The sequence below is a fragment of the Pezoporus occidentalis genome, unplaced genomic scaffold (assembly GCF_034315485.1).
Source record: "Pezoporus occidentalis ecotype Australia unplaced genomic scaffold, CSIRO_AGI_Poc_V1 ctg135, whole genome shotgun sequence".
NCBI lineage: Eukaryota > Metazoa > Chordata > Aves > Psittaciformes > Psittacidae > Pezoporus > Pezoporus occidentalis.
This window is the reverse complement of record NW_026913157.1, coordinates 393,699-403,758: the sequence shown is the minus strand read 5'-3', so window position 1 is coordinate 403,758 and position 10,060 is coordinate 393,699.

Sequence of the window (10,060 nt, the reverse complement as noted above, 5' to 3'; positions counted from 1 at the left end):
CTAGATGAAGACCTGGTGCTAAGGATGACTGGGACATAATGAGATCTTTTTTAGCTGTATCAGCAATGATGCTTTGATTTTCTAGTAAGGGACTGGAAAGGTATAATTAGGAACTTTTTTTCCCCTCTACAGATTCAGCTTGGGAGCTTTATTTAGTACAATAAAAAATCCATAGAAATAAAACCATCACATTTAATTTGAGTTCACAGTGTAGCATTTGTTAATATTTGTCTTTTTTTCGTTAGGTAGATAAATCACGTAACTATTAAATATACAAGATATAAACCTCAGTCAATTAAGTGATATCTAAGGTACTGTGTCAGATCTGATTAAATGGGTATGTTATTAAGATTGTATACACAACATCTGTGGAACAACATCTCGGACATATGCTGTGAAACTGAAAAAGAAGTTTGCTGGAGTTCCAGCCACTCAGATATGTCTCCCATATGCTGGATACAAACCCTGAACCTTCAGATTGTGTGGTCTGAGTCCTGCAAGTCATCCCATTTACCTGTGAAATTTAAACCTGCATCTTCCTGTATTTATTTGTATCAAGTGGGAAACAGCAAGAGAGCTTAGTAGAAGGTGCTTAGGTGCAGTTATCCTCCTCTCCTCATCAAAATGTTGTGCCCCTGGGCAAAATGTCACCGGAGTCAAGGAAAAAGGAATATTCTTTGAAGTTAGTGCTTGCTGCATTTCAGAGCAGGATTTAGCCCTGGACATTGTCTTTCACAGGCACGAGCACCACTTCACCTCTTTTGTATTTTCTCAGTAAGAAGTGCTTACTACTGAAGCTCAAATGTAACTTTTAAAATCTGTAATCAAATCCTATAGTTAAGATTCAATGGAAAGATTCATGCTGAAAAATGTTTTTTTTTTCCAACTCTCAAAGCTGGCAACAGTATTAAATGTGTCACAGCAGAATTAGTATTATCTCTTTCCAAATTCTTTTCCTAAGGTTTCCTGATGAGAACAAGGTATTAGGCAAAAGGGAACAGGTTAAGAAAACGTAACTAAATTAGGGATCTATTTAAAAACAAATCAGAAGTAAATTTATTGTATATGTCATAATAAGGAATAACTACCAACTCTTTCAGTTTTGCATTTTGAGATATCCACATTATGCTGATATTAACATCATCAGGAAGAGTTGTAATGCTGTGTAGTAAATAGTTTTTCCAGTGTTTCCATTTGCCAAAAAAAAATAGATCAAAATAAGATCATTTTTTCCCCATGTCTTTTCCTAATAAAATGTTGATATTTGGATTAGTAGGAGACGGATTCTGCAAAATCTAAACTAAACAAAATCTGAAGAAAATGCTTGTGTTTGAACTTGTAACTAGGCTCAATAGGAAATCAATTGTTCCATTTTCAACCACTTTCTGAGGTGCTTTAAGATGGTATTATAAACTTTGCAGAATTTGTTATTGAATGTGTCCTGGGTTCAGCTTAAACCATGACAGAATGAAAGCAGAAGATTTTGATTTGGGCTTTTCTGTAAGATATTTTCACAGGAATAGAATTGCTGGGAACTACAGTCCAAGAATTGCATAACTTACCATTTCCAAAGCAGATACAAGAGTCTCACAATTGTAGTGTCTTCCCAAGTACACCACACATGGATGGTTTTGTTTCTGCTCTTCCAGGCTTGTCCATAAAATACAAAGTAAATTGCATTATCTTGGCATTTCCCACTTTAATTTCTGCATGGCTAGATTGCTTTTCTCCTCCATTTTTGCGAAGAAGGGCTGGAATGGTGGAGAGTTTTGCTAAGCTTTGCCAGGAGATGTTTCTTGCCTGTCGAGGAAATTTGGCAAAAGCATAATCAGACAAGTGTGCACATTTGCCATCTTGTTCGGCTCTTGCCGTGCTGACTCCTTTGTCAGGGACAATAACATCAAGGACATGACCCTGTGAAGTAAACCACACATTCATTCAGTCTCTAAGCTCTCTAGCATGTTGGCTGAAGTATGATCTTTGTCATGCCCAGAGATGTAATGACTCTGGGAGTTAATGATAATTGGTTTATTGAGTTTAATTTGATATCATTAAAAGTACTGTCATCTTAATGCAGGAACTCAGCCACTATTCTTCTAAAGTAAGCATGATGATTCTTTTTTTTATGATTTGTACATAAACTTCATTTTACATCACTATTTCACAAGTTTTGGATTAACAAAGTCCACCACTGAGGACATTATAAATTTAGTTCTGCCTACTATTCTCAAACTTTTCCAAAGTTTTGGATGAAAAACTTGATAAAATGTTTGATGATATCGTTAAGGTTAATTACAATTTCAGCTATGGTAAGAGACATGCTGTAAATGATTTCAAGAATAATAAAACTATAAAAGTCAAAAGAGTTGATAAAGGAGGTTTCAGTCATCATAATGAATAATGAGTTGGAATAATTAGACAGTTTTACTGATGATTATCAGAAACTAACATGTGATCTCACTAAAGAGTTTCAACTGCTTTTAAATGGGATTACTCATAAGGTTTTGAAACAGGGGCATCTTATAATTAATAAGGGTATTCTTTTTTTTGTCACTGCTAGGACTGCAACTTATTCTAGTGTATTTTTATTTAAAAACACAGAAGTTTAGATGTCCTAAATAAAGATAGAGGTAGTTTTTTGGCTTTGGATGCAGAAAGTAGGAAAATGACAATTTTTTGCTTATTAATGCATAATTAAGACACCCATTAAAACAGCATAATATTTTTGGGGGGTTCTCAGTGAAAAAAAAAAAAAGTTAATTTCCTAAAACAAATGAGAGGAAAATCTTGGACATGTGATCAGTTAGCTATATTATGTCTGGGGAACTCTTCACAAAGTCTAATTTTTTTGTGCCATTTAGAAAGGCTTCAAAAATTAACCCATCTATCCTTTGTTCCACTACTGTAATATTAAAAGGGATGGAGATACTTAATCTGCATAATTATAAAATTTATTTTATAAAACTTTAATTATACAAAATATGATACATTCTAAAGATCTTTTTAATATATATTTATACTAGAGACAACATTAAGCAATTTCCTCTAAGATATTTGGGAAAAAGTGAATCCATACAAGTGTAAGCTGAAATCTGATAGCAGAATTGAACATAAATTTTAAAAGTGTGGTAGTGCCTTTGCCTCTTATCCACTTCAACAGCCATATGTAAACCTTGGTCCTAAGACAGGTACTGGTATAGTTGCCATTTATCAGGTCATCAAGATTAGAGATAGACAAAGCCCATGCTGTGAGATCTGCTGTGTGAGGCTGCTGCTCTGCTCAATCATATTTTCACAGGTGGGCCCAATAAAGTTGCTGTTGAAGTCAGCTGAGTCTTATTTTGACTTTAGTTAAGTTTGGATGATGGAAAGTTATAAAGAGGCTTATTGTAAAGCAGCAGTAAGAATGTCACCATTTTTTCTTATTTTCTTATTTCCAGCTGAAAGTTAGAAGGATTTGAAACTCATCCAGGGATTTGAAACTTCAGCAGTTTCTTCTCCTCTGATATACTTCAACCAGGCAAAGAACATTTTCAAGCTGTATTATGACCTTAATTTCTCCATATAAACTATTATCTGCTCATTATTGAGCTATAATAAACATGGAGTCCTTCAAGGACTTTTTTCTCCCCAGATCACTTCAAGAATGAATGTTAGCAATATTGAATCAAGGGTATATTGTCAAGTGGAATAATTTCAGGGTAAGCAGAGTTTTCTTTGAATTATGGCTGGCATCTTGGATAGATGTGTGTAATATAAAAGAAAAAGCAAAGCAAAGCTGGAGTTTAAGAGTGAGCTTAAAGGGGGTTCCCATCAGACATTAACTCTGGGGTTTTTAATATCTATCTTATAGCAAAACTGGTCATAACAGCATTGTATGATGTCCTGGATAATATGTAGTATGATAAATCAGATTACAGAAGTTAAGTGGCTATGTATAACCACCAGCAGCAAAGAATCCATGTAAATAAACCAAAGTTAATTAAAATGTTAACAAATATAAATAATCCAAGGTTAGTGAACATTGTTTCATTTTAAATTAATAAATATGCAAAGGTAATGTTTATAATTAAAGCTATAATTTATCTTCATGCTCTGCTTGTTTAATAACAGTGGTAACAGTGTTACATGCAGAAATGTAGTAATAGATTTGTTTAGCACTGACGTTATAAACAAATGTCTCAGTCTATTTATTCTAAGTTATGATACAGATTCTTTTCATATGCATCTGATGGCCTTTAAACTATTTAAAATGAACTACATTAATGTAATCTAATCGTGATACTGAACATAACATTTCAGTTTGAATTATCTGGAATCCATGATCCATTTTGTTACTTGCAAAGCACTTTATACATTTATGATAATGACAAACCTTGCTCTGTTATTTAAATCCCATTTCAGATGGGATTTTTTTTTTTATTATTTTATTTTTTAAAACATTTTTGATAGTAAAATACAAATAGAGAAAAGTCAATGCTCAGTAAGCCCTTTAACAAAGCAAACAATTCAGCTTTTTATGACATTAGCAAATAATAAAGAAAAGATCTGACATTTACACTTGATGAAATTTTATGCTATAACAGAGATGAAGAAAATGGAATGGAAATCACACATGATAAAACCTGTCTATGAAATTCAGATGGGTCTTAAATATAACTACTGTTCAATATTCTGGGAGCTCTCTGACTTTACTGAGGTCCCTATTATTTTACTGGAAAAATATGTCTTTAAAAGTCAGTTCTTCAGCATGTGAAAATGTTCTATTTAGTTGGAGTCATTCTGGTAAAATAATAATGAGGGACTTCAGGGGATTTATTCATGTAAGGAATAGGCAAGGTAAAATGTATAGAAATATTCAAATGGAGGTTTGTAGGAATTAGAATTGATTTGATACAGTAGTCACAAGAATTGGATTTAGTTTTCCTGAAAACTTCTGGTAAATGTTCTGGGAATTTGCATTTAATCAACTTGATTTTGAATTCGGAGTATTTTATATTTATAAGTGGTCTAGATTTTTAGCTCATGTGCCTATGGCTGTATTTTCTGGTGTTAGAATATTACATATGATGCTAGGAGCAGTTAACTTATGCACATTACCTTATTTCAGTGAATTTTTATTTGGTTAATTCACCCTTTTCCACAGATGAGATTACTCATGTGCATGAAAATAGCATACACAAGGACTAAAGATGAGGTGAGCAGCTACTAACACGTTCTTTTAAATAATAATCTAGATAGATCAATTAAATGTCAGGTTTATTTGACTAGACTTTGAAGGCACTGTTCAGGGTGGCTTTCGTCATCTGCTTTGTTAGCATCATGAGGCCATGTAGCTGCAGAATCATTTAGGCAGCTCATGCACAAAGCAGGGCCCTGCATATTAAAAGGACATGACTGCTATAGCTTGGTATCATAGACTAGAATCATAGAATAATTAGGGTTGGAAAGGACCTCAAGATCATATAATTCCAACTCCCCTGCCATAGGCAGGGACACCTCACACTAAACCATGTCACCCAAGGCTCTGGCCAACCTGGCCTTGAACACTGTTGGGGATGGAACATTCACAGCTTCCCTGGGTAGCCCATTCCAGTGCCTCACCACCCTAACAGGAAAGAATTTCCTCCTTATATCCAACCTAAACTTCCCCTGTTTTAACCCATTACCCCTTGTCCTGTCACTGCAGTCCCTAAGGAAGAGTCCCTCCCCAGCACCCCTATAGGTCCCCTTCAGATACTGGAAGGCTGCTATGAAGTCTCCATGCATCCTTCTCTTCTCCAGGCTGAACAGTCCCAAATTTCTCAGTGTCACAAAATAAGCTCCACAGTAATTGTGTATGCATAAGGCCATTATTAATAAATTACCATTTTAAGAAAGCACTTTTAGAATTAAGTCATACACTCCTGTGGGAAAGTATCTTTTGAAAGTATCTTTACCTTCAATGTCATAACCAGAAGTCAGTCCTTAATAGAATTGATGCATGAATATTTATTTACTCTTCCGTGATGGTTTAAGCCCAGCCAGTAACTCAGAACCATGCAGCCACTCTCTCACTCCCCCTCTTCTTCCTCCCCCTGCTCCTGAAGGGATGGGGAGGAGAATCAAAAGAATGCAACTCCCAGGGGTTGAGATAAGAACAGTCCAGTAACTAAGGTATAACACCAAACCATTACTGCTACCATCAATAATAATAATGATAAGGGAAATAACAAGAGAAGAGAATACAACCGCTCAGCACCCACTGACCAATACCCACCCTGACCCGAGCAGCAATCTAGGACCTTCCAAGTAACCGCCCCCAGTTTATATAAGGGCATGATGTGCTGTGGTATGGAATACCCCTTTGGCTAGTTTGGGTCAGGTGTCCTGTCTCTGCTTCCTCCCAGCTTCGCCTCCTCCCTGGCAGAGCATAGAATCATAGAATAGTTAGGGTTGGAAAGGACCTTAAGATCATCCAGTTCCAACCCTCCTGCCATGGGCAAGGACACCTCACATTAAACCGTATCACCCAAGGCTTCGTCCAACCTGGTCTTGAACACTGCCAGGGATGGAGCATTCACAGCCTCCCTGAGCAACCCATTCCAGTGCCTCACCCCCCTAACAGGAAAGAATTTACTCCTTATATCCAATCTAAGCTTCCCCTGTTTAAGTTTGAACCCGTTACCCCTTGTCCGGTTACTACAGTCCCTGATGAAGAGTCCCTCCCCAGCACCCCTATAGGCCCCCTTCAGATACTGGAAGGATGCTCTGAGGTCTCCACGCAGCCCTCTCTTCTCCAGGCTCAGCAGCCCCAACTTCCTCAGCCTGTCTTCATACAGGAGGTGCTCCAGTCCCCTGATCATCCTCGTGGCCCTTCTCTGGACTTGTTCCAACAGTTCCATGTCCTTTCTATGTTGGGGACACCAGAACTGCACACAATACTCCACGTGAGGTCTCAGGAGAGCAGGGTAGAGGGACAGGATCACCTTCTTCGACCTGCTGGTCACGCTCCTTTTGATGCAGCCCAGGATACGGTTGGCTTTCTGGGCTGCGAGTGCACACTGAGGCCGGCTCATGTTCATTTTCTCATCAACCAACACCTCCAAGTCCTTCTCCGCAGGGCTGCTCTGAATCTCTTCTCTGCCCAACCTGTAGCTGTGCCTGGGATTGCTCCCACCCAGGTGTAGGACCTTGCACTTGTCATGGTTAAACTTCATGAGGTTGGCATCAGCCCATCTCACAAGTGTGTCAAGGTCCCTCTGGATGGCATTCCTTCCCTCCAGTGTATCAACCGAACCACACAGCTTGGTGTCATCGGCAAACTTGCTGAGGGCGCACTCAATCCCACTGTCCATGTCAGCGACGAAGATGTTAAACAAGACTGGTCCCAACACTGATCCCTGAGCGACACCACTCGTTACTGGTCTCCAGCTGGACATTGAGCCATTGACCACAACTCTTTGTGTGTGGCCACCCAGCCAGTTCTTTATCTACCAGGTGGTCCATCCATCAAATGGATGTCTCTCCAATTTAGAGACAAGCATGTCGTGTGGGACAGGGTTGAAGGCTTTGCGCAAGTCCAGACAGATGACACCAACTGCTCTACCCCTGTCCATCAGTTCTGTAGCCCCATCATAGAAGGCCACCAGATTGGTCAGGCAGGATTTCCCCTTAGTGAAGCCACGCTGGCTGTCACCAAGCACCTTGTTGATTTTCATGTGCCTTAGCATGCCTTCCAGGAGAATCCGCTCCAAGATTTTGCCAGGCACAGAGGTGAGACTGACTGGTCTGTAATACCCCGGGTCATCCATTTTCCCCTTCTTGAAAATGGGGGTTATATTTCCCTTTTTCCAGTCATCGGGAACTTCCCCTGACTGCCATGATTTTTCAAATATGATGGCCAGCGGCTTCACAACCTCGCTCACCAGCTCCTTCAGGACCCGTGGATGGATTTCATCAGGTCCCATGGACTTGTGCACATTCAGATTTTTAAGATGGTCTTGAACCAGATCCTCTCCTACAGTGGGCCCAAGGTCTTTATTCTCACAGTCCCTGCATCTGCCTTCCAAGACTTGGGTGGTGTGGTCAGAGTGTTTGCCAGTAAAGACCGAGGCAAAGAAGTCATTCAGAACCTCAGCCTTCTCCAAATCCTGTATAGCCAGTTCTCCCGAGAGCTTCCTGAGGGGGCCTATGTTCTTAGTCTGTTTTTTATTTGCTACGTACCTGTAGAATCCCTTCCTGTTATACTTAATACCCCTAGCCAAGTTTAATTCTAACTGAGCCTTAGCTTTCCTAACCTGGTCCCTAGCTTCCCAGACAACATCCCTGTACTCTTCCCAGGCCACCTGTCCTTGCTTCTACTTATTATAAGCTCCTTTTTTCATTTAGATTTTCCTCAGGAGCTCCTTATCCATCTCCTGGCCCTCCTGCTGCACTTCCTTCTAGTTGGGGTGCAACACTCCTGAGCTTGTAGTAGGTGATCCTTGAATATCAACCTTGGGCCCCCCTGCCCTCTAGGGCTGTATCCCATGGAACCTTACTAAGCAGGTTTCTGAAGAGGCCAAAGTCTGCTCTTTTGAAGTCCAGGGCAGTGAGCTTGCTGCATGCTCTTCTCACTGTCCTGAGGATCTCAAATTCGAGCATCTCGTGATTGCTGCATCCAAGGCTGCCCTGAAGCGTCATATTTCCAACGAGCCCTTCCCTGTTGGTGAGCACAAGGTTAAGCATGGCACCTCTACAAGGTCAAGGATGGCACCTCTCAGAAAGTCCTTGGTAGGAGTAAACATTACTTAGCCACAACTAAAAACATCGGTGTTATCAGCATTGTCCCCAGGCTGAAAGTCAAAAACACAGCTCTGCACCAGCTACGAAGGAGGAGAAAAATGACTGGTACTGCTGAACCCAAGACATCTTCATATCTGTGTATTAACATAGAGACATAAAAGGCTGAAATACAGCTGATGCTGGGGAGGGATAGGGGTGGTGAAATCCTCACCACGAAGCTGGATTTACTCTAGAAGTGTTTCCTTATAGTGCAAAAATAAGAGATGAGCAAAAAGTCTAGTGAAGTATGGAATATATAGAACTTCACAAAACTGTAATGAGCAAGCAAACAGGTTCTAAACAGGTAATTGAGATGGTGTTTTAAAAATTGGTATACGAGAAAATAACAGAGGCAGAAGTGTCAGGGAGTCTGATTTACACTGTGGCTCTCACTGAGATTTTGGTGTCTTAGATACTGTGTCCCTGTCAGGGTTTTGAGGCATGCACATGATGTTTGGCCAAGAATAGCCATTATATTTAAACATGGAAGGGTACTGGGAGCTGGGAGCTCCTGGGTATTAATTTTCAGTCCCAAGACTGGCCCCTTCAGTTGTATTGGACAACTTATAACTTTTCAGAATCATTTTCCTTGCTTTAAGTGTGAAGTCAGTGTTGGGTTGTTTGATTATCTTTAAAGAGATATGGCATTGTTTAACTGATGACCACTGGAGATCTTAAAAAAAAAAAAAGGCATGCATTTCAGATAACTTTGAATTGCCATTATTAGAGCAAGAGAATATTCAGACTACTATTTTTTAGATGCTGCATTATGACAAAAGAAAGGCCTCCTAAAAGGTTACTTTAAATACTGTATTTAAGGACGAAAGAAAGAGAACATTTTTACAAGAAGTTAAACAGCAGGTTTCAGCTGTCTCATTCTTTTTAAATGATCTTTTGTAATAGGACACAAAACAAGAAAGGTACCCTCAGAAGTGGTAGCACTCCATTTTCATGTTGATTGCAGCAAGTGCTGAAAGTAGCAAGCATTCTGTGTAAAATCAATGTGTGTGAAGGGGAAAAAGGAAAAAAAAAAAAAAAAAAGGAAAAGAATAAAAGAAGCAGCAGCACAAAGACTTTGGGTTTTATCCTTTTAGTGCCTCTCTGGGAATGGAGACATGCCCAGTAAGGGCAGGAGCAGAGGCCAGGAGGAAGGAGGTGGACAATAGAAAGACTATCGTAGGTTGTAAGGGGTAATGCAACAGGAACAGCATCAGCAGAAAACATCTTCATTAATTTTATTGTGTGTTTACGTCCC